This window comes from Trichosurus vulpecula, chromosome 6 (assembly GCF_011100635.1).
Source record: "Trichosurus vulpecula isolate mTriVul1 chromosome 6, mTriVul1.pri, whole genome shotgun sequence".
In the NCBI taxonomy this organism is placed as follows: Eukaryota; Metazoa; Chordata; class Mammalia; order Diprotodontia; family Phalangeridae; genus Trichosurus; species Trichosurus vulpecula.
In genome coordinates, this window is record NC_050578.1 from 56,316,489 (window position 1) to 56,340,414 (window position 23,926).

Genomic DNA, 23,926 nt, shown 5'->3' on the forward strand with positions numbered 1-23,926 from the left:
TTCCATTTGGCTAATTCTGCCTTTCAAGGCATTCTTCTCCTCATTGGCTTTTTGGAGCTCTTTTGACATTTGAGTTAGTCTATTTTTTAAAGTGTTGTTTTCTTCAATATTTTTTTTCAGTATTTCTTTGGATCTCCTTTCGCAAGTCATTGACTTGTTTTTCTTGGTTTTCTTGCATCATTCTCATTTCTCGTCCCAATTTTTCCTCTACTTCTCTAACTTGCTTTTCCAACTCCTTTTTGAGCTCTTCCATGGCCTGAGACCAGTTCATGTTTTTCTTGGAGGCTTTTGGTGTAGGCTCTTGCACTTTGTTGACTTCTTCAGGCCGTATGCTTTAGTCTTCTTTGTCACCAAAGAAGGATTCCAAAGTCTGAGACTGAATCTGGGTGTGTTTTCGCTGCCTGGCCATGTTCCCAGCCAACTTACTTGACCCTTGAGTTTTTTGTCAGGGTATGACTGCTTGTGGAGCAAAGAGTACTTTGTTCCAAGCTTGAGGGGATGTGCCATTGATTTCAGAGCTATTTCTATACAGCCAGCTCTGCCACACCAGCACTCCTCCTTCCTCAAGAACCACCAACCCGGATCTGATGCAAATCTTCAGCAGGCTCTGCACTCCTGCTCTGATCTGCCACTTAATTCCTCCCACCAGGTGGGCCTGGGGCCAGAAGTAACTGCAGCTGTAGTTCTGTAGCTGCACCTCCCCGTGGCCCCTGGGGCGGTGGCCTAACTACGAACTCTGTCCCCCGCAGCTTTTCCCACTAACCTTCTCTGTTGTCTTTGGTGTTTGTGGGTTGAGAAGTCTGGTAACTGCCACAGCTCACTGATTCAGGGAGCTAGGGCCTGTCCTGCCTGGCTCCCACGCTGAGCTCTGCTCCCCTCCTCTCTGTGTGCGATAGACCTCATCCAGCGACCATCCAGGCTGTCCTGGGCTGGATCCCTGCTTCCCTCTGCTATTTTGTGGGTTCTGCAGTTCTACAATTTGTTCTGAGCCATTTTTTATAGGTTTTTGGAGGGACGTGGTGGCAAGCTCACTCAAGTCCCTGCTTTCCAGCCGCCATCTCGGCTTCACCCCTGGAAGTCTAAGTAGGTGATTCTTGATTGTAATCCTAGCTTCTTTGCTCTCCAGAATATCACATTCTCAGCCGTCCAGTCCTGTAATGTAGGAGCTGCTAAAATTTGTGTTGTCCTGACTGTGGATCCACAATATTTGAATTGTTTCTTTATGGCTTCTTGCTATATTTTCTCCCAGACCTGGGAGGTCTGGAATTAGGCTAAATAATTTCTGGAAATTTTCTTTTGGGGATATCTTTCATGAGGTGATTGGTGGACTCTTCCAAGCTCTATTTCACCTTCTGATTCTAGAATATCAGGGTAGTTTTCCTTGATAATTTATTTTTAAATAATATTTTCCCCCAGTTATATGTAAAGACAACTTTTAACATTCATTTAAAAAAATGTTGAGCTCCAAATTTTCCTCCGTCCCTCTCTCATCTTCTCCTTCCCTGAGACAATAAGCAATTTGATATAAATCATACGTGTTCAATTATGCAAAACATATTTCATATTAGTCATACTGTGAAAGAACACACAGATTTAAATGGAAAAAAGTACAGAAAGTGAAGAATAGTATGCCTCAATCTGCATTCAGACTCCATCAGTTCTCTCTTTTGAGGTGGATAGTATTTCTCATCATGAGTCCTTTGAAATTGTCTTGAATCACTATATTGCTGAAAACATCTAAGTCATCACAGTTGATCATCTTACAGTATTGCTGTTACTGTATGTAATGTTCTGGTTCTGCCTGCTTCACCTTGTGTGAGTTCATATAAGTCTTTCAAGATTTTCATGAAATCTGTCTGCTCACTGTTTCTTATAGCACCATTACACTCATATACCACAACTTGTTCAGCTATTTCCCAATTGATGGGAATCCCCTCAACTTTCAATTCTTTGCCACCATGAAAAGAGCCATTATAAATACTTTCATAGAAATAGGTCCTTTCCCATTTTATTTCTATCTCTTTGGGACATAGACTTAAGAGTGGTAATAGATCAAATATGGAACTATGATCAAAAGGCTTGATAATTTCTTGAAAGATAATGTCTAGGCTTGTTTTTGATGATGTCTTTCAGATAGTCTGATAATTCTAAAATTATCTCAGTTCATACAATTTTCCAGGTCACTTGTTTTTCCAGTGATATATTTCACATTTTCTTCTATTTTTCCCATTTCTTAATTTTGTTTTATTGTTGCTTGATGTCTCATGGAGTCACTAGCTTCCACTTCTATATTTCTAATTTTTGAGGAACTATTTGCTTCAGTGGGCTTTTATATACCCTTTTTCACATGGCCAATTCTAAAATTTAAAAGTTCTTTTCTTCAGTGAATTTTTGTATACCTTTCTCTATTTGTCCAATTCTGCTTTTAAGGATTTCTCTTCATTTGATTTTGGTGCCCCTTTTACCATTTGGTATATTATGATTTTTAAGGTGCTATTTTCTTCAGCATTTTAAATGATTTTTTTACTAAGCTGCTGATTAATTTTTCATGACTTTCTTATATCTCTTTCATTTCTTTTCTTACTTTTCCTCCCCTTCTCTTACTTAATTTTAAAAAATCCTTTTTGGGCTCTTCCAGGAAGTCTTAAGTCTGAAACATTGACATTTTTCTTAGAAGTTTTGGATGTAGCAGTTTTGACTTTGTCATCTTCTTCTGAATTTATGTTTTCATCTTCCCTGTAACCGCTGTAACTTTCTATGGCTAGATTCTTTTTTGTTGATGTTGTTTGCTCATGTTTCTAGGCTATTTATTGACTTTGAACTTTATGTTAAAGTTGGGCTCTTCTCTCCACATGGAGGGGGCACTCTTGCAAAGTTTGTTTTTTTATGCATTTGTTTTTAGAGGTAGTTCTGGGAGGGGGTTGTGAGCTTTCAGTTTTTCTAAGGTAGTATGATTTAAGGAGAGGTGTGTTTACTACTCTCCTGGCCTGTGTTCTGTGAGTGACCACAAGCATTCTTTTCCACCATGCACCTGTGACCAGGGACCCCCACTCCCCTGTGTTTGCGCTCTCTCTCTCTCTCTCTCTCTCTCTCTCTCTCTCTCTCTCTCTCTCTCTCTCTCTCTCTCTCTCTCTCTCTCTCTCTCTCTCTCTCTCTCTCTCTCTCTCTCCTCTCCTCTCTCCCTCTCTCTCCCCCTCTCCCCCTTCCACTCCCTTCCTTTCTCTGTCTCTGTGTCTCTATCTCTCTTTCTATGAACTGCTTGTTGATAATATAAGAGAGTCCTCCCTCTGATGCCAACAAAGGGAGCCCTGTAATCTCCTTCTAATCAGTTGTCTAACCCCTTACTCTCTGTGGGTCATGAGCTCCAGAAGTCACAGCTGCTGCCACTCATTCAGTTGCCCCCAAATGTGCTGCAGGTTTGCTGGGGTGTGGCCTGCACTCCCATATCACCTGAGCACAAAAGACCTTTCCTGCCTATTTTCTTAATTGTTTTAGTTTAATAAAATTGCTTCACCCCAAACTTTTGTGGGTTCTACTACTCCAGAATTTGTTCTGAGACTTTATTTAAAGTTGTTTCGAGGGAAATTTGAGAGAGCCTAGGGAAGTCCCTGCCTTTTAGGAAAAAAAAGATTAAACTGCTGCAAATGTGAAAATAATTATGTGGTTACTTTTAAAATATTTTATTTAAAATAATTTGAACACCCTATCCAAGCACTCTTCTGATACCTCATGGTGGAGTAAAGGTGACTCTGGGTTCTTGAAGATCATGATAATGAAGAAAGACTTTTATAATTTTAATCATGTAGGAATATTTCAGATATCATCCTTGCAATAGAATATGCTTCATTTCTTAGGTCCAACTTAGCTAAGTAGAGATATTCTGGCTATTTAGGATAGATTAAGAAACATTTCACTACATGGTGAGTTTTGAGCAGTTTTCTGATTTTTAAGTTTTTCTGACATACAATTTTATTCTGGCAGCTTTGAGGAGAATGGATTACAGGAGGAAAATTCTGAAGGCAGGGAGAGAAATTACAAGATTATTGCAATAGTCTAGGCTAGAAATGATGTAGGGGCCTAAACTAGGGTAGTGGCCAAGTGAGTGAAAAAAAGGAGACAGATGGAAGAGATGCTATGTATATAAAGAGCCAGTTCCCTCTCCCTCCTCCTCCTCCTCCCCCTCGCTCCCTCTCCTCCTCCCTCTCTCCCTCTTCCTCTCTCCCTCCCTCTTTCTGTCTGTCCCCCCCTCGCTCCCTCTCCCCCCCCCTCCCCCTCTCCTCCTTGCCCCCTCGCCCCCTCTCCCCCTCGCTCCCTCTCCTTCTCCCCTATCCATCTACCTACCTAAGTATATGGTTAAACAAGTATCTGTCATCTATCTATATTTAATGTATATACATCTATTATATCATTGTGTGTTCAAGAGACAAGTCAATTTCAAGTAATAATAAGAAACACTTCAGTATACCAAGAGAAAGAACATAATTTTAAGCCAGTTGATTATCAGCATTTTATAAAGCATTTGACTTATGTCACTTAATTGCCATAACAACCCGATGACATAGATAATTCTATAGGGTACTGTTAGATAATACGCAGGACTCTTGGTCTGGCCAGACAGGAAAAACAGCTTCAAAGGGGTTAATAATAAGCTCTACAAACTCTTACAGCATTCCCTAATCACCCTTCTCACAGGGGCCAGTGAGAAGGGGGTGTGGCAACTACCCTACGTCTCTATGGAGTCAATCGAGATAGGCAGAACTTGTGCATCCTATAAATCCCCTCAAGTCTCAACGAGGGCCTGTTGAGGCAAACACAGATCCCCCCCTCCCAAGTTTGATGGGGTCGATCAAGGCACACAACATTCCAGGTTGTGCATTCAACCCTAAAGGTTCCCCAATTCACTGACCACTGACCACCTATTTTATAGGGCATTAGACAAAGAAGGCATATTGCCAGCCATAGCCTCACAAATTTCCATCACCTCATCCCTGTATGTCACTGTGCAGTCGCAGTGGATGTTTACAGTTTCAGCACACATGTTTATATTATTTATCCCTATATAATGCTGTACAAGCTTGGTGGAGCTGTTTTGAACCCTGACCCTGGGAACTCATGTCTAATGCCTGGGAAACAGAGATTGTTATGGCTGCAGATCCTGGGAAACTAAACTTTAAGAAATAACAACAAAAATCCACTTTACACACACTAAGATCCACCTTACTTACCCTAAGATTATAGTTACCGAAAGGTACATATTTACTAAAAGGATATTGTATTCCAGAGATGATAGACCCACTTTATAGCTGAGGAAATGGAAGTTCAGAGAAGTTAAATTACCTTGTTTAAGATCACTACTGTGTGAAGGATTAGAGGTCAGACCTGAACACAAACCTACTGTTTTCCAGTCAAATTTATTATCCCAGTTTAACTATTGATGCTTCTCATAAATGTAAGTTCATTGTATTGTATTGATTGTATATACACGATTGTTTTTCTTTGATTTCTCTTTTATTGTCTACACAATTCCTCATACTCTGAAAAGCCTGTCCAACAAACAGAACCTAGTCAATTTAATTCAACACACATTTCACTAAATACCCACTAAGTACAAGAAATGTATTGTTAATTGAGGAAACTATTGATCCTCAAAAGGTGCTAGAAGAAGCAGACCAGAGAATCAGCCTGGTAAAGTTCTTGATAATGTTTCACAAAAATTATTAAGTGAAAGGGGAGGAGAATTCCCCTGAAACATCTGGGAAATGAGAGAGAAAATGAGGTTAGAAGGTTTACTTGTTGATACATCATGGCTACCTCATAAATATATAAATATATGTGTATGTGTATATGTGTGTGTGTGTGTGTGTGTGTGTGTGTAAAATCTTATTTAGTTTTAGTTACTATCATTATTCCCTTTTTACAGATGAGGAAACCGAGGCTTAAATATGTTAAATGATTTGTCCATGGTCACACAGCTAATTCCATTTGAGGTAGGATTTGAACTCAGACCTTCCTGCCTCTAGGTCAAACATTATATTCGTATCATCTAATTAAGATATATTAGCACTTACGGCTCTTACTGGACTGTTTATTAAGATTTATAGATCCCTCAGGAAGAGTTTCCCATCCTTGGGCTGTTAATATGGGCTCAAGAGAAGCTGCCACAACCATAATTTAATATTGTATTGAAAAGTGAGGCATATAGTAAAACATTAGAAACCAGTGGGTGATGGGAGCAGGGTGAATCTCTGTTTTTTGAATCAGCAAGCTGTAGTATATTGCCTCTGGTCAACGTTATTCATTTCCGATTTAATCTAATCTAGCTCCTGATTCGAAGAATACTGCCAGCTTAGTATCAATAGTCAATAAAGCTTCCCTATGGTCCTTTTCAAAAATAATTAAGAAACGAGCTCTATGGCTAGTGTTTGAATTTTTAGTGAATAAAGACGGTTACATTCATGCAGAGTTTTCAAAGCTTGCAAAATTCTGTCCTTCTAGTTTACCAGTGAGGAAACTGAAGAGTAGAGATGTTAAGTGAGTTTCTTTAAATCAGCTAGGAAGAGTTAGAGTTTGAGCTCAACTGAAATCAAAGTCTTTTGTCTCTAAGAGCATCAGGTTTATTTATTTGCAGGATGCCTCCTCAAGGAGGCAAGCATTTAGCAACATTAATTCACCACTAGATAGTTAAGTGCTATCTGTGTTTTTATTGTGTTTATACCACCCAAATATTCTTTCTCTATTAGTTATACACACACACACACACACACACACATACACACACGCATTCATGTGGGTATATATATGTATATATATATTTGTGGATATAATATACATACATATGTTTACATGTATACATAAATACATACATGTATATATGTGTATATACATGTGTGTCTGTGTGTATATAAATTTGTCCAACTTAGCAACCATTTTTCTCCAAAACATTCGATTTCCATAGTTTTTGCTTATCATCTCTAAGTGCTCCGAACATTTGCTTCATTGAAGGATAGACTATTTGGGATTCAGAAGTTAGCATTCAAGTCAATGTTATTTTCAATTGCATTATTTTTCACCTTTAGGTCACATTTCTTTTCAATGGAAATGTAATAAAGGAAATAAATTAATGATTCTTCAGTGATTTTCTTTTGCCATTATCTTGATCTCACTTTGAAAATTTCAGCTTTGTTATTAGTTTCTGGTATGTGAAAAATTTGAGTGTTGTTACTTTGGTACCATTACAAATCTCAGGGCAATTTTTTTTAATGTATAAAATATCAGAGTCAAGAAAATTGATCTTCTGCAATCCAAGTTCCTTTATGATGAAGTCAGAGGCAGAAACAGAGACAGAAAGACAGAGACAGAGAGAGAAAGACAGACATAAACATAGAGAAAAATAAAATCAAGTGAGCCAGATTTTAGCAGCCAGGCATCACCAGAATACCTCCTTACATGGCTGGAAGTAACCTAGCTGCGATGGTTTGTAGTACAGGGGAGAAGATTGTTGGTTATAAAGCTACAGGAGTTGGATTTGAATGCTGCCTCTGCTATGCACAGTTTATGTGATCCTGATTAAATCCTTTCAATTATTTGGGCCTCAGTTTTCCTCATCTGGAAAATGAGATTGGACAAGGTATAATCTAAGAACCTCGCTAGGTAAAGCTCTATGATCTGAGACAATAAATGGCTTCACATTTGTGTTGCTGGTTCCCAGCTTCATTCTGCTATGCCTTTCTGTTAACCCCACCTTCACAGAGTGTATCAGGTATCTATTGACCTCTCGTTATCTTCAAATTCTCTGCCAATCAAAGCAGGAAAAGATCTGCTAACAACTGTTTACACTTGCAGATTAAGTAATTTCATTTTATAGGGAGTATTTTTAAACAGTATTTAATAGTATTTCAACGAACATTTTAACTCTAATTTTATAATAAGGGCCCAGTGATATAGAATATCATGCATCAACAAGCAGGTAGGGATTTTTAAAAATTTAGAATTCTCTGAAATTCAACCAGGACCTAAACCTTCTCCTAATATGCCTTATAGGAAAACCTTGTTTGAATTTTTTGAAGTGATTTTTCATGGGGGAACATATAGTTTATATCTTTTCCTTTCAGAGAGAAGTCCACCCCATACTCCACCACACATACACACACACACACACACACACACACACACACACACACACATATACCACTACCACGACCACCACCACCACCACCACCACCAGGGACACAGTAGCACTGTCGTTTTGGGTCAATTTCTTCTAGAAGCCATCTTGCCCAAGGACAGATCCAAATGACAGCTTGATGCTGGGGAAAGAGTACTGATTTATGAGCCAGAAAACCTTAGTTCAAATCCCACTTCTGATTCTAAATGCCTGTTAGACCTTGGGTAAGCCACTTAATATTCCTGGGTCTCAGTTTCCTTACATGTAAGGTTGGTTCCTGCATCCCCTGAAGATTGACAATGGATTGCATTTTTGGATTATATCCTGTTCACTAATAGAAGTATCATTCTACTATACTTTTAAATATCTGAGTATCTCCTAGGCAAGGCATGGTATGTATGTAAAATACAATAGCTATTTCCATTATAGCTTCTAGAGTATTTATGCATCACTTGTGGCTAATTTCCTTATATGACTTATTCCTTCTGTTCCTCTTATTAATTCTCATCCTTTTTGTGATACTTTCAGAATTTGAAATAACCCTGAAAGTGTGAAGCTGGAAATTTTCCAACTCACTTGAATTTAGACATAGAAGGAGATTAGAAATAGAAAGTTTTATCTAACAAATGTATGTAGTATAATTTTAAAATTTAGAAGTAATATTCAGTAGGAAATATCCCAAGAAAGAATATACATATCTGTGATGTGGAAGAGAATGACAGACTCTTTATCATTTAACTTTGCTGGATCATCATTGATGTCCTGCTCCCCATGACTACATCCCCAGGCTCTGTCATCAGCCCTCATCTCTACTCTCTACGCTTTCTCTCCAGATGAATTCGTTACCTCAATGGATTAAATAATCATTCTATGTAGATGTCTCCCAGATCTGTATATTCAGTCCCTATCATGAGATGCAGTGCCAAATTCCCAACTGCCTATTGGATAGTTTGAACTAGAAGTCCCAATTGTTACTGAGTCAAATATGAACTTCCTTTTTGAGCTTCTTTAAGCCATTTTGGTCACAAGGACATGAAGAATTCTCTATAGCACTGAATACAAGAAACTATTTTTTGTGTTGCCCCACTACTTCTAGTGCCCATCTGACCTGAACAATTTAACCAGTTTCCAAAGATAATCAGGGACTATATTCTAGGGGTCAGAAATGGTGCTCAACTTTGATAGATTCCCCATTACTCCCTCACAACTCTGAAGCTAGTATTAGATAGTTTTCACTAATGAATCTAGAAAAATTACATTGACATTAAAACTGATTTAGAAACACTCCCTTAAGATGGAAAATTATTCTAGCAGTAACCTTGTTATTCATCATACGTCAGAACATCTAATTTAATATGATGGAATAGAGCAAAATTTACCAATAATTAAGCAGGGGGTGGAGGGAATAGAGGAGGATAGAAAATGTATTGACCACATGTCTGAAAAATTTCATCTTCAACACTAAGATTTAATAGGAAGAGTAACTGTTAAGAATGATTGTATAGAGCTATTCATCATCTTGCCCCTACGTGGCATGCCCCTTTCCTAGTGATACAAAAGCCAAGGGCAACTTCTCTTGTGTGCAAACAGTAGGTAGAGGAACGTAACTTAATCTGTGATATCCTTTCACTCTGATATTTTAGAATTAGATCTGTATGAAAATAATTTCTATTTTAAACTTAAAGATAAAAGAAAAAACACTGTGTCATCCATGATTGCACACAATAAACAAGCTTTACTATTTATAATGCAAGAGAAAGGGGAAAGAAGATGCCACTATTTATAAATAGCATTTCCATACTCTACATGTAAGATGCTCACGCAGTTGTTATAAATGGGTGTTGGAGCAAGGTTTATGCTATCAAAAGCTTTGCAGTCTTCAATGGATTTTCCTGAGCAGATAAAATGCTGCCTAGTCCAAAGATTCAGCTCATTAGGTGTGACCAAGAAGGCCTCATTGTTTCATCTTAGTAAAACACCTGTCATTTGACAACCAAATCAAAAGGTGAAAAAAGTAAAACTTATGTCCCATGATACAATGGTTCAATTGCATTGGAAGTTTCGTTCAGAACAATATATTTAGTTTACCTTTTGTTTTTGTTCAGTCATGTCCAAATCTTTGTGACTGCATTTTATGGATTTCCTGGCAAATATGCTGGAGTTGTCTGCCATTTCTTTCTCCAGCTCATTTTATAAATGAGGAAGTCAAGGAAAACAACATTAAAGTGACTTTCCCAGAGGCAAATTAAGAGTCTGAGAACAAATTTGAATTCAGGTCCTCCTGACTCCAGGCCCCCCACTCTATCCATTGTGCCATCTAGCTGTTCACAGACAGTGAACCTTTAGAATGTTTTAAATATTAGCATAAACAGATTTCATTCTGATGAGTTCAAAATGGCATTAAATTTTTCTTCTAGTGATGACTTCTGTTTCCCTTTCCCTCAGGAACTCACTTCCCTTTTCTAGATGTTCAATTCTACCATTTTCCTACTCTTGGTATTTACTATTGAAAATAGCAAGTACAATCAGTCCTCAGTTATCCACACAGGCACATATGTGCAGCACCTTTCATTATGATGTCCACCTAGGGAATTTGATTTTCTTAATTTAATGTGAACATTTTTGACTACTCAGTCATAAAGAATATGTTTTCAACAAACAAAAGAAACCAAAAAAATCTAAAATAAAATTAAAATTTACTTCTAAACTTTATATGTGCTATAAAATATAAAACAGATATAGAATACCATTGCTGAAACATTACAGTATGCCTGGCATCATATACAATATCCTATATTCATGGCTAAATATTTCACTTTAATTTATCTTTGTATTTACAAAAATAGCTTCCAGGGACTTCTCAGTTATGAACTGTGAATTTACAATTCACAAAGTCAACCTTGGGAACTACCCTTATAGAAGATGTTGAGTTTTCTGCTAGCCTCAAATAGAGAAAACTTTTTTGTCCCAGGCTCATTCCTTGGCTAAGGATAGTTATCTACTTATATTCATAGGTAATAAATTTAGGTAATAAAATGTTAGTTTGGTTCATCTGTTGTTCAGTCATGCCCAACTCTTTGTGACTCCATTTTAAGGTTTTTTGGCACACACAATGAAATGGTCTGCTATTTCCTTCTCCAGCTCATTTTACAGATGAGGAAGCTCGTTTAATTGAGGTTGTCAATTAAACAGGTTGTCTTAGAAATTCTTTTTATTTTTTCAGAAATTAAAAATACTCAGTGTTCATATGCATCTGTGATCTAGCTGATATGAGTATTCCATCCTCTGTTACATTACAATTTATCCATGCTTGTCAATCCCGTAGCTATGCCCTTCCATCATTTTACCATGTGAGTCCTGATTGTACTTTCTCTTGACATTTATTGGGATATCAGTGAAGCACAACTTTGGCCAAATGGCTATATCATCTTCCCTTTGGTATAGATATAGATAGATAGATAGATGGATATACTGATAGATATGATATAGATATAGATATGTATTTAACTATATACTGGAGACATAAAACACACAAAAGAAGGCAGCAAAGGACAAGGGGACATCAGGATATACCCAATGCACAGGCATCTTTTTCCATGAATTTGAAACCAAGTAGAGTGTCTGATGCAAAGTGGAGTGGGGCTGAGTCTCATGTCTATAAAGGAAAACATTAGGAAGAGATTGCTATTCCATCCTCTAGCCCTGCAATTGGAGGGAGAAGAGGTTGAGGGAGGTCAGTCAAGGCTTGTATTAGAAGCATGGTGAAGAGATTAAAAATGATGAGCTTATCCTGGGAGGGGCATCTTGTTCTATAGAGTTGAAACCTGGCAGAACAGCAAAAGCAAAGTGAGGTGGGGTATTATTGCTGTGTATATTGTTTTCTGGGCTCTGCTTACTTCACTCTGCATCAGTCCATATAGATCTTTCCATGCTTATCAGTATTCATCATATAAATCATTTCTTATATTGCAGTAGTATTACATTTCATTCACATAGTACAATTTGTTTAGGCAATCTTTCATTTATGAGTACCTACTTTGTTTCCAATTCCTACCTATCACAAAAAAAATTGTTATAAAAATTTTAAAATATATAGGGATGGGGTGGAACCAAGATGGCGGCTGGAAAGCAGGGACTAGCGTGAGCTCCCTGCCGAGTCCCTCCAAAAACCTATAAAAAATGGCTCTGAACCAATTCTAGAACTGCAGAACCCACAAAACAGCAGGAGGAAGCAGGGCTCCAGCCCAGGACAGCCTGGATGGTCTCTGGGTGAGGTCTATTCCACATGGAGCTGGGAGCTGGGAGTGGAGCAGAGCAGAGCCCAGTGTGAGCGGCTCGGTACAACCAGACCAAGAGCCGGGTGGAGCAGGCCCTAGCACCCTGAATCAGTGAGCTGCGGCAGTCACCAGACTTCTCAACCCACAAACACCAAAGACAACAGAGAAGGTTTGTGGGAAAAGCTGCGGGAGTGGAAGGAGTTCCCAGTTCGGCCAGTGCCCCTGGGGCAGTGAAGGTGGGGCAGCTACAGCTGCTGTTGCTTCTGGCCCCAGGTCCACTTGGTGGGAGGAATTAAGTGGCGAATCAGAGCAGGAGTGCACAGCCTGCTGAAGATCTAAGCCCAGGCCAGGTTGGGGGTTCTTGGGGGAGCAGGAGTGCTGGTGTGACACAGCTGGTGCATCCCACCCAAACGTGGAACATAGAACTCTTTAGTCTACAAGCAGTCATACCCCACTGAAAAACTCAAGGGTCAGGTTAGTTGGCTGGGAATATGGCCAGGCAGCGAAAACACACCCAAATTCAGTCTCAGACTTTGGATTCTTTCTTTGGTGACAAAGAAGACCAAAACATACAGCCTAAAGAAGTCAACAAAGTGCAAGAGCCTACACCAAAAGCCTCCAAGAAAAACATGAACTGGTCCCAGGCCATGGAAGAGCTCAAAAAGGATTTGGAAAAGCAAGTTAGAGAAGTAGAGGAAAAATTGGGAAGAGAAATGAGAAGGATGCAAGAAAACCATGAAAAACAAGTCAATGACTTGCTAAAGGAGACCCCCCCAAAATACTGAAAAATACACTGAAGAAAACAACACCTTAAAAAACAGACTAACTCAAATGGCAAAAGAGCTCCAAAAAGCCAATGAGGAGAAGAATGCCTTGAAAGGCAGAATTAGCCAAATGGAAAAGGAGGTCCAAAAGACCACTGAAGAAAATACTACCTTAAAAATTAGATTGGAGCAAGTGGAAGCTAGTGACTTTATGAGAAATCAAGATATCATAAAACAGAACCAAAGGAATGAAAAAATGGAAGACAGTGTCAAATATCTCATTGGAAAAACCACTGACCTAGAAAATAGATCCAGGAGAGATAATTTAAAAATTATTGGACTACCTGAAAGCCATGATCAAAAAAAGAGCCTAGATATCATCTTTCAAGAAATTATCAAGGAGAACTGCCCCGATATTCTAGAGCCACAGAGCAAAATAGAAATTGAAAGAATCCACCGATCGCCTCCTCAAATAGATCCCCAAAAGAAATCTCCTAGGAATATTGTTGCCAAATTCCAGAGCTCCCAGATCAAGGAGAAAATACTGCAAGCAGCCAGAAAGAAACAATTTGAGTATTGTGGAAACACAATCAGAATAATCCAAGATCTGACAACTTCTACATTAAGAAATTGAAGGGCTTGGAATAGGATATTCCGGAGGTCAGTGGAGCTAGGATTAAAACCAAGAATCACCTACCCAGCAAAACTGAGTATCATGCTCCAAGGCAAAATATGGATTTTCAATAAAATAGAGGACTTTCAAGCTTTCTCAGTGAAAAGACCAGAGCTGAATAGAAAATTTGATTTTCAAACACAAGAATCAAGAGAAGCATGAAAAGGTAAACAAGAAAGAGAAATCATAAGGGACTTACTAAAGTTGAACTGTTTTGTTTACATTCCTACATGGAAAGATGATGTGTATGATTCATGAGACCTCAATATCATAGTAGCTGAAAGGACTATGCATATATATATATATATGTTTATGCATATATATAAGTGAATGTGCATGTATGTATATATGTATGTATGTATATATATATATATATATATATATATATATATATATAGAGAGAGAGAGAGAGAGAGAGAGAGAGAGAGAGAGCGAGCAGACACAGGGTGAGTTGAAGATGAAGGGAAGATATCTAAAAGAAATAAAATCAAATTAAGGGATGAGAGAGGAATATATTGAGAGAGGGAGATAGGGAGAGATAGAATGGGGTGGATTATCTCACATAAAGGTGACAAGAGGAAGCAGTTCTGTGGGAGGAGGGGAGAGGGCACATGAGTGGGGAATGAGTGAATCTTGCTCTCATCAAATTTGGCCTGAGGAGGGAATACCATACATACTCAATTTGGTATCTTACCCCACAGGAAAGAAGAGTGAAGAAGATAAAAAAAGAGGGGGGATGATGGAGGGGAGGGCAGATGGGGGTGGAGGTAATCAAAAACAAACACTTTGGAAAGGGTACAGGGTCAAGGGAGAAAATTCAATAAAGGGGGATTGGGTTGGGAAGGAGCAAAATATAGTTAGTCTTTCACAACATGAGTATTGTGGAAGGATTATACATAATGATACACATGTGGCCTATGTTGAATTGCTTGACTTCTTAGGGAGGGTGGGTGGGAAGGGAAGAGGGGAGAGAATTTGGAACTCAAAGTTTTAAAAACAGATGTTCAAAAACAAAAAAAAAACAGTTTTTGCATGCAACTAGAAAATAAGATACACAGGCAATGGGGCATAGAAATTTATCTTGCCCCACAAGAAAGGAAGGGAAAAGGGGATGGGAGGGGAGTGGGGTGACAGAAGGGAGGGCTGACTGGGGAACAGGGCAACCAGAATATACAACATCTTGGAGTGGGGGGGAGGGTAGCAATGGGGAGAAAATTTGTAATTCAAACTGTTGTGAAAATCAATGCTGAAAACTAAATATGTTAAATAAATAAATTAAAAAAATATATAGGGACTTTGTTCTAATCAAAAGCTTTCTCACAATATAAGCCGTTTAATGGAGTCACTGTTTCAAAGAATATTGGCCTTTTAGTCACTTTCTTTGCATAATTCCAATTTGCTATCCAAAATGATTATGACATTTTACATCTTCACCAACATTTTAGTGTGCCTATCCTTCTACAACCCCTCCATTGTTTACTGTTGTCTTCCCCCACCTCAGTTTTTGATAACTTTGCAGAGCATGCTATGAAGCCTCAAGATTATTTTGAATTACGTTTCTCTTATTATTAGTGATGTGGAGCTTTTCTCACTTGGTTGTGAATGTGTTATAGTTCTTTTGAGAATTTTTTTTTCATATTCTTTAACCCTTTATCTATTGGGAAATGACTATTAGACATAAGTATTTATTAATTAGTTATATGTCTTATATACCCAAACCATATTGGAAAATTTTGATACAAAGATTTTTTTTTCTCATTCAGCTGTTTTTCTTCTTTTCCTTTATGCATTGATTTTGTTTGTACAGAAACATTTTAGTTTCAAGTAATCAAAGTTACCCATTTTACCTTTTTAATCATTTCTATCTCTTATTTGTTTAATAATACATTTCCTACCCATAGTTGGGAAAGATATGTAATCTGCTTCTATTCTGTTTTTTTCTATTTTAGTAGGATAATTAATATTAAGATTGTATATAGATTTAGAATTTACTGTGGAATATGATGTAAGCCTATATCTACTTTATCTGCCAGAATGTTTTCCAATTTTCTAATGGTTTTGATCAAATAGGGAGCTTTTCCCTAGTTATATATTTTCCACTTAATCAAACACTGGGTTATTGAGTTCTGTTGTTTCTGTATCTCCCTCCCCTAGTCTGTACTATTGCTTTATCTCTCTAGCTTTAACCAATATTAAAGTGATTTGAGGTCCTCCTTTGTAATTATTACTTTTCATCATTTCCCTTCATATTCTCAATCTTTTTTTTGTTTTTCCAAATAACTTTTGGTACTATTTTCTCAAGTTCTCTAAAGTATCTCCTTGGTAATTTGACTGGTATAGCATCAAAATTGAAGGTTAATTTTGGTAGTATTATAATTTCTCTTATTTTTTATCCCTGGCCATGAACACTGAATATTCCTTCAGCTATTTAAGCCCTTATTTCTTTAAGGAGCATTTGGCAATGAAATCTATATAAGTCTTTTTGTGCATTGATAGGTCAATCCCCAGATATTATTCATTTTGGAGTTTTTTGGAATGGGATTTCAATTTTTTATTATTGTTGCTTGTGTTTTGTTATGAATATATGCAAATACTTTTTAGGTTTTCTGATAATTCTTTTAATTGGTTTTTCATTTTCTATTTCAATTTCATGAATTATTATTCTTTTCTATTGTTTCCTTCATTGTAGTGTTAAGAAATTTTGTTCTGTCATGCTTTTCTTGGAGTCGTTAGGTTATCGCTACACATCCTGTCTTTGATACTGGTATAGTAAGAATATTTTTTAATGTCTGTACGTAATTTGTTTTGATCTCTTAACTAATAGAGAACCCAGGGTGTTAAGAAGCTGAGAAACAAGATGGTGAGAGTTATAGGGGTGATAGGCACAAAAAGGAGAGCACGAAGTTTATTTTAATGTAATTGAAGAATGCATATTTTATAATAACAGTTCCTATGCAAATTGTACAAGTAACAAATTCCATATAAATCAGCATATCACATTAAAAAATTACTTCCAAATTGATATTGTCTTAATGGAGGCTCTTAACTTATGGTTGAAAGCAAGTCATTCTGAAAGAAAAAGGTGAAACAATGGAAAAGGGAAGGAAATTGCCCACTCTAAGGATCATAAAGTTCATGCTTCCCCATTACTTAATTTTAATGGCTTATTTGTATTCATGAAACACTTCACAAAATTACCTAGGTTAGTTTGGCATGGTAACTCTCCATGAAAACTCTGATACATTCTAGAGTACCATTATAAGAAGGCTTTAAATGTGAACCTAGCCCCTTACCGTCCGGACTTTTTCACCTTGTTAAGCATATAGAAGCTCAACACCAGTAGTCTGATAAGTTTTTGGCTACAACAATGTGCAAAATACAAAACAGCGGTTTGCCTTGTGTAGCTTACTTCTGTTTCTATAGTGCTAGAAAAGGGAGTATCAGGTACAAAACCTATAGGCTTTATTTTTATCTTTGTGACGAAAGCAGAACTTGAGGATGTTCCTCAGTGCATTAGACAGACCTGTGAAAGCAAAATTGTGGGATGGGTGGACAAGTGTGAAAAAGAATGGGTTGATTTAGATGGGTGACAATATGTTTCCTGGAGCAAAGACTCATACTAATGAGATCATAGATGCTTTTAAATATTTCAATATTCCAAAGCTTCAGAGAACTAATGAAGTCATATCCTACCCTGATCACACCACACCTGTAGTATGGTATTCAATTCTGAGCTACAGGTTAGGAAAAACATTGACAGGTGGGACAGCAGGGCAAAAAGAATAGTGAGTAACCTCAAAGTCATCCTGTAGGCCAGTGCATAGAAGGATGGGTTTTTTACTACTCACTTTGTTCTGCCATCTCCTGAAGTTATTATCGTATAGCTCTCTTTCCTTTCATGCCAGACTTTTAGAAAAAAAAAACCGTTTACACTCATTGAATCCACCCCCTTTCTTCTTACTCTTCATTCAGTCCCTTGCAGTCTGGCTTCCAAACATATCAGTAAACCGAAACTGCTTTCTCCAAGGTTACCAATGATTTAGCTGCCAAATCTGATTTTCTCTTCCCCAGCCTTATTCTTCTTGACCTCTTTCTAGCCTTTGGTACAGTTGCTCCTCTGCTCCTCCTGAATACTATTCCCTGGATTTCTCTGGTATAGTTCTTTCAGTTCCCTTCTGGTACTCTGGCTATACCTAAGCCTTCTTTGCTAAATCATCAGTCATGTTCACCTCTTACCTAAGGGTACTTTGCAAGGCTCTCTCCTGGACCTTCTTTTCTCTCTTCAAATATTTTTTCTCTTGATGATCTCATCAACCTCTGTGGACTTAATTATCATTTCTGTGCAGATGACTCCCACATATACATACATAACCATCAGCTATCTCCAGAGCTCTAGTCCCACATCACCAATCAACAATTAGAAATCTTTTTTCTGAATTTCTCACAGTCATCTCAAATTCCATTTGTATAAAATGGAATTCATAATTAATCTACCTAATCCCGCTCCTTCTTGTAAGTTTTCCATTTCAACTGAGAATACTATCATCCTTCTAATCTCTCATGTTCATATCTTGTATCATCCTCAACTCTTTCCTGACCTAATTAATTCCTAATCAATTGCCAAGCCTTATTTAATCTATGTCTATAAAAGCCATCCCATTTTATCTGGACACATGGATGCCACCACAGGCCCTCATTACCTCTTATCTGAACTATTCAATATCTTCCTAACTGGACTCCTGAATCAAGCCTCTCTTCTCCAAACCTTTCTTCACTCAGCTACCAAAATGATGTTCCAAAAACCCATCTGATCATATAAAGTCCTTGCTTAAGAAACTCCAATGGCTATGTATTGCCTGTAAGATAAAATAGAAACCCTTTGACTTTTGAAACCTTTCACAATTTAGTTCTAGCCTACCTTTTCAGGTATGCTGCTTTACATCTATATATGGATCTAGATTACAGAGAGAACCCATATTACATATACATATATATAGTGCTATAAATATAATACATGTGTTATATCTACCATATATTACACATATATAGCATATATACGTATATATGTACATATATACGTATACATCACCTTATTAATTGACAGAAAATCCTGTATATTGCGGAAAATTGACCTATTTGCTATTCAAAAAAGATAGTTTCATTTCTAGTCTCCATTCTCTACCATGGTACCCCATGCTTGAAATGTATTCACACTTCACTTCAACCTCCTTGATTCTCAAGTCAGATTCTTTTTCAAGGCTTAGTTCACATACCACTTCCCACATGAAATTGAGCCTCTCCACCTCCCACCCATTTTTGGTGCCACACACACACACACACACACACACACACACACAATTTTTCTATGTTTACATACATTTTATATTCACTAATTTCTCTATAGGTTGTTCCTTGCCTACCTGTTAGAATGCGTATTCCTTGAAGGTAGGGACTTGTTTCTTCTTTGTCTTTGTATCCTAGTGTTTAACAGAGGGCCTGATAAATGTTCATTAAATGAATGAATAAAGGCAGCCTTGGAAAGACAGGGAGTTCTCAAGAATGAAACAGAAGATATAAAGAGAAGCAGTTCTGATGAGATTTAAAATGAGATATTGTATAAAGAGAATGATGCAGATAATCAAAATATGTATTTTAAAATTCATTTACAAAATACAGAAGGAACCAAAGGTAGATAAGTGAAGAAAAATACAAAAAGATCCCAAGGTGTTTAAAGAAAAAATGTCATCAATTTTAAAACTGAAATTGAAGTGAGACTTGAGAGTAAAGGTAAGGAACACAAAGATGATGAAAGGTTTTTAAGTTATGTCACATAAATAAAGGGTGAATGAAAAGGTGATGGGAAGGGAGGACTTGAGGTGGGGGCAGGGACAGACTGAAGACTCAGTATGTTTTCTAATATTTAAAGGGCTATCATATGAAGGATTGAATAAATTTGTTCTACTTGTCTCCCAAAGGTTGAAGTAGGAGTCATGGTTTCAAGACTCAACCAGGCAGATTTAAGCTTGACATAAGGAAAAACCATCCTAACTATTGGAGTTATTCACAAGTGGAATGAACTGCCCAAAAGAGGATGGAAGGTCTGTTTCACTGAGCTTAGATGACCACTTGTCACATATATTGTATTTTGGATTCTTGTTAAAATACAGATTACAATAGATTGGTTGAAGCCCCTTCCAACTTGAGATTTTGTGGCTATTTCTTTGACATGTTGTTTTATAGCTAACATTATAAACTATTCAAATGAGTGATATAGATAGATGGGGAAATTCTGAATGGAGCAATGGAATGATGGAAAGAGGAAGAAAAGATAAATCTCATGTCTATAAGTACCTATTTGCTTCTCTCTCTCTCTCTCCCTCTCTCCCCCTCCTTCTCTCCCTCCTTCCCTCCCTCCCTCCCTCCATCCCTCCTTCTCCCTCTCCCCCTCTCTGTCTGTATACACACACATATACATACATATATACAGATATGGATATAAACCTATATATATGTGCATATATATATACCTACAGATATAGATATAAACATATTATATATGTACATGTATACATATACATATAATAAACTAATTATGTAAAAAGTGGCCACCTAGGGACATTTTGTTAAGGTTTGGCCTATCATTTCTTGAAAATTTGGACAGTTAAGCAATTTAAAAAATATCCTCACCATCCAGATCTCTGTATTCATTTTATGTAGGAAAGATACAAAGGTTTAATTAAGGATAGGATCAGGGAGCCTGTGATTGTAATACAAGTTCCAGAGCATATTTTAAAACCTTCCTTTCAGATTCAAATTGACAGAAGATTACAGAGGTTTGAAAGTGTTAAACAATGCCAGGTCTGTGAAGAGCCCCCGATTGTTGAGGTAAAGCTATCTATTATGTTTAAGAGATATTATGATGCCTTCCTATCTGAAGAAGTGACCTTTATAATGTATGTGACTCAAACACCAAAATAACAAAATACATGAAATATTCAGTGAGATTCTATATTTAAACAGGAAATGATTATTTAAAAGATTAGACTCCTATTATGCTCTACATTGAGGAAATCAGCTTATCTGCCCCATAAGCAGCCTCTATTTCATTTACTTTCACCAAGGCTCTGTGAGATATAAAGCAAAGTCAGAGACATTTCAAGTGACAGTATTATCATTTCAAATGTGCTTTTGGTGCAGGAATTGAAAATGAACTATGAATTCAGATTTCATTAGAGAGTTGTGCCAAAGAAAGTCTTTCTCATTGAGCTAAAGAATTAAGTTGGATAATATTACTAAAAAGAAGCAATCCATTTAGTTCACACTGAAATGCAAAGTCACAGTGCAAACACACTTGACTTTGTCAAATATTACTAGAGGAAGTGACTATAATGTTTACATCCTGTCCTTTTATGTTCATTCATTTTATTTTCATATGTGTATGTGTTTGTGTGTGGTGGGAGGCAATAAGAACTATCATCTGGCTGTCTTTATTCATCTAACCATCTATCAATCTATCCATTTAATAAGCATTAATTAAGAATATGCCATGTTCCCAAGACTATGCTAGATACAGCCAAAAATAGAAAAGATTCAAAAGATAATTCATGACTTAAATCTCTACCTTACTTGACGATTCAAAGTTGAAGCACATATAAAATTAAGGGGAAAATATTGAGCAATGTATCACGTCATAGAAGTGGGGGAGGAAAACTGTGTCATTAAAAGAAAGTGAGGATAAAGTTGAAAATAAAGCACAGAATGAGCTGGGGCTGATGAGAAAAGATAAGTAAAGAAAAAAAGAAATGTATATGTTATTTGTTTGTATTACCCTATATAGGTGGGAAGAGAATCCAAAGAGGGAGAAGTTGGGCCCCAGTAAGAGGTGGATTGCATCATCATGATTTTCTAAATTTCATTTTTAAGTACTCACTTCTAAATTTTGAATTCTAAATTCTCTCTCTCCCTCCAGTCCCCACCCCCACCCAGTGAGAAGGAAATCAATATGATACGCATTATATGCGTGAAGTCATGCAAAACATATTTCTGTACTAGCCATATTCCAAAAATAAGAAAGTGAAAAGCAAATAAATAGATAGATAGATAGATAGATAGATAGATAAAAGAAAGTGAAAAGCAATATATTGAGTCTGCACTCAGAGTTCATCACTTCTCCCTCTGGAGGTATATCATCAGCCCTTTAGAGTTGTCTTGGATCATTATGTTGATCGGGGTAGGTGTCTTTCACAGATAACGATCATAATATTCTTGTTACTGTGCACAATGTTTTCCTGATTCACTTCACTTTGCATCAATTCATATAAGTCTTCCTAGCTTTTTCTGACACCACCCCTCTTGTCATTTCTTAAAGCACAATAGTATTTCATCACAGTCATATGTCACAACTTGTTCAGCCATTCTCCCAATTATGGGCATCCCCTTCAATTTCCAATTCTTTGCCACCACAAAAAGAACTGCCTTAAATATTTATGTACTTATTAGCCTTTTCCCCCTTTTTCTTTGATCTCTTTGGAATACAGACCTTGTAGTGGAATTGCTGGGTCAAAAGCTATACACAATTCTATATCCTTTTGGGAATGGTTGCAAATTGTTCTTCAGTATGATTGGACCAATTCACAACTCTAATAACAGTGTATTAGCGTCTGTATTTTTCCTCATCCCCTCCTGTATTTGTCTTTTTCCATTCCTGCCAAGTCAACCCATCTGATCGGTGTGAGGTGGTATCTCAGAAGTGTTTTAATTTGCTTTCAAACATTTTTTTCATATGACCCTTGATAGCTTTGAATTCTTATAAATGCTCTTTTTCCTATCTTTTCACCATTTATGATCATCATGATTGAAAACATTGAAATGGCAGAGCTCATCGACTCTTGGTTTTCATCTTATTTTCCCAGCCAATGATGCTGCAGGCCTAGAAAAGGACAGAAGTAATTGCATTTTTTTTTCTAAAAGAGATGAATCTATAGTATGCAACTTATGAGCCCATGATCTTGACTTTGATTCCTGGGAAAATTCTGGGCTATTAATAAAAGAATAAACATCTAGAAAAAGAAGGAGTAATGACCAAGAGTGAGCATGGCCTCATCAAGAACAGGTCATACCTAACTAAGTCTATTTATTCCCCTTTTTTGACAGCATAAAAAGACAACCAAAATGCTGAAGGCCCATGAGTCTATACCATTTAGAATTCAGTTGAAGGGATTGTGGATGTTCAGCCCAGAAAAGAGAAGATTCAGGTGGATGGGGAGGAAGTTAATAGCTATCTTCAGCATTTCAAGGGCTGTTATATAGAAGAGAGACAGCTAGGCGGCACAGTGGATAGAGCACTGGGCCTGTGATCAAGAACACTCATCTTCCTGAGTTCAAATCTGACCTCAGGCACTTACTAACTGTGTGACCCAGGGCAAGTCACAATGCTGTTTGCTTTATTTTCCTCATCTGTAAAATTAGCTGGAGAAGGAAATGGCAAACCACTGCAGTATCTTCACCAATAAAGCCACAAATGGAGTCACAAAGAGTACATGGAATATTGTAGAATGATAAGACTTACTAAATATTTCAATATTTGGGGTGATAAATAAGGAGACAAACCTAGGTGATCAGAAAGATGATGGTTTACTTAACAGAAGTAGAAAATGAAAAAATAGAGGTGAGTTTTATAGGAAATATCATAAGTTGGACTAGTTATGATAAGTTTGCAATGCTTATAGGAATTTGAAGTGTCAAATAGGTAGCTTATGATGGGGAGGTAAAATTTAGGAATAGCCCAGGTCTCTGTGTGGGTGAGTGTTAGACCTACACGTGCATATACACACACTTACACACTTATACACACACACACACACACACACACATACATCTCAGATGACCAATGTTGAGAATTCTAAGGTGGATCTTTACTCATACCCCACCATCAACTGAGTTAAAAAGACTGTGCTCATCATGGTATCTTTCCAAGTGAGTCATGCTTCCCAACAACGATATCCCCTCCAGAGCTTTGGACCTAAATTTTGACATTTTCACCTTATTA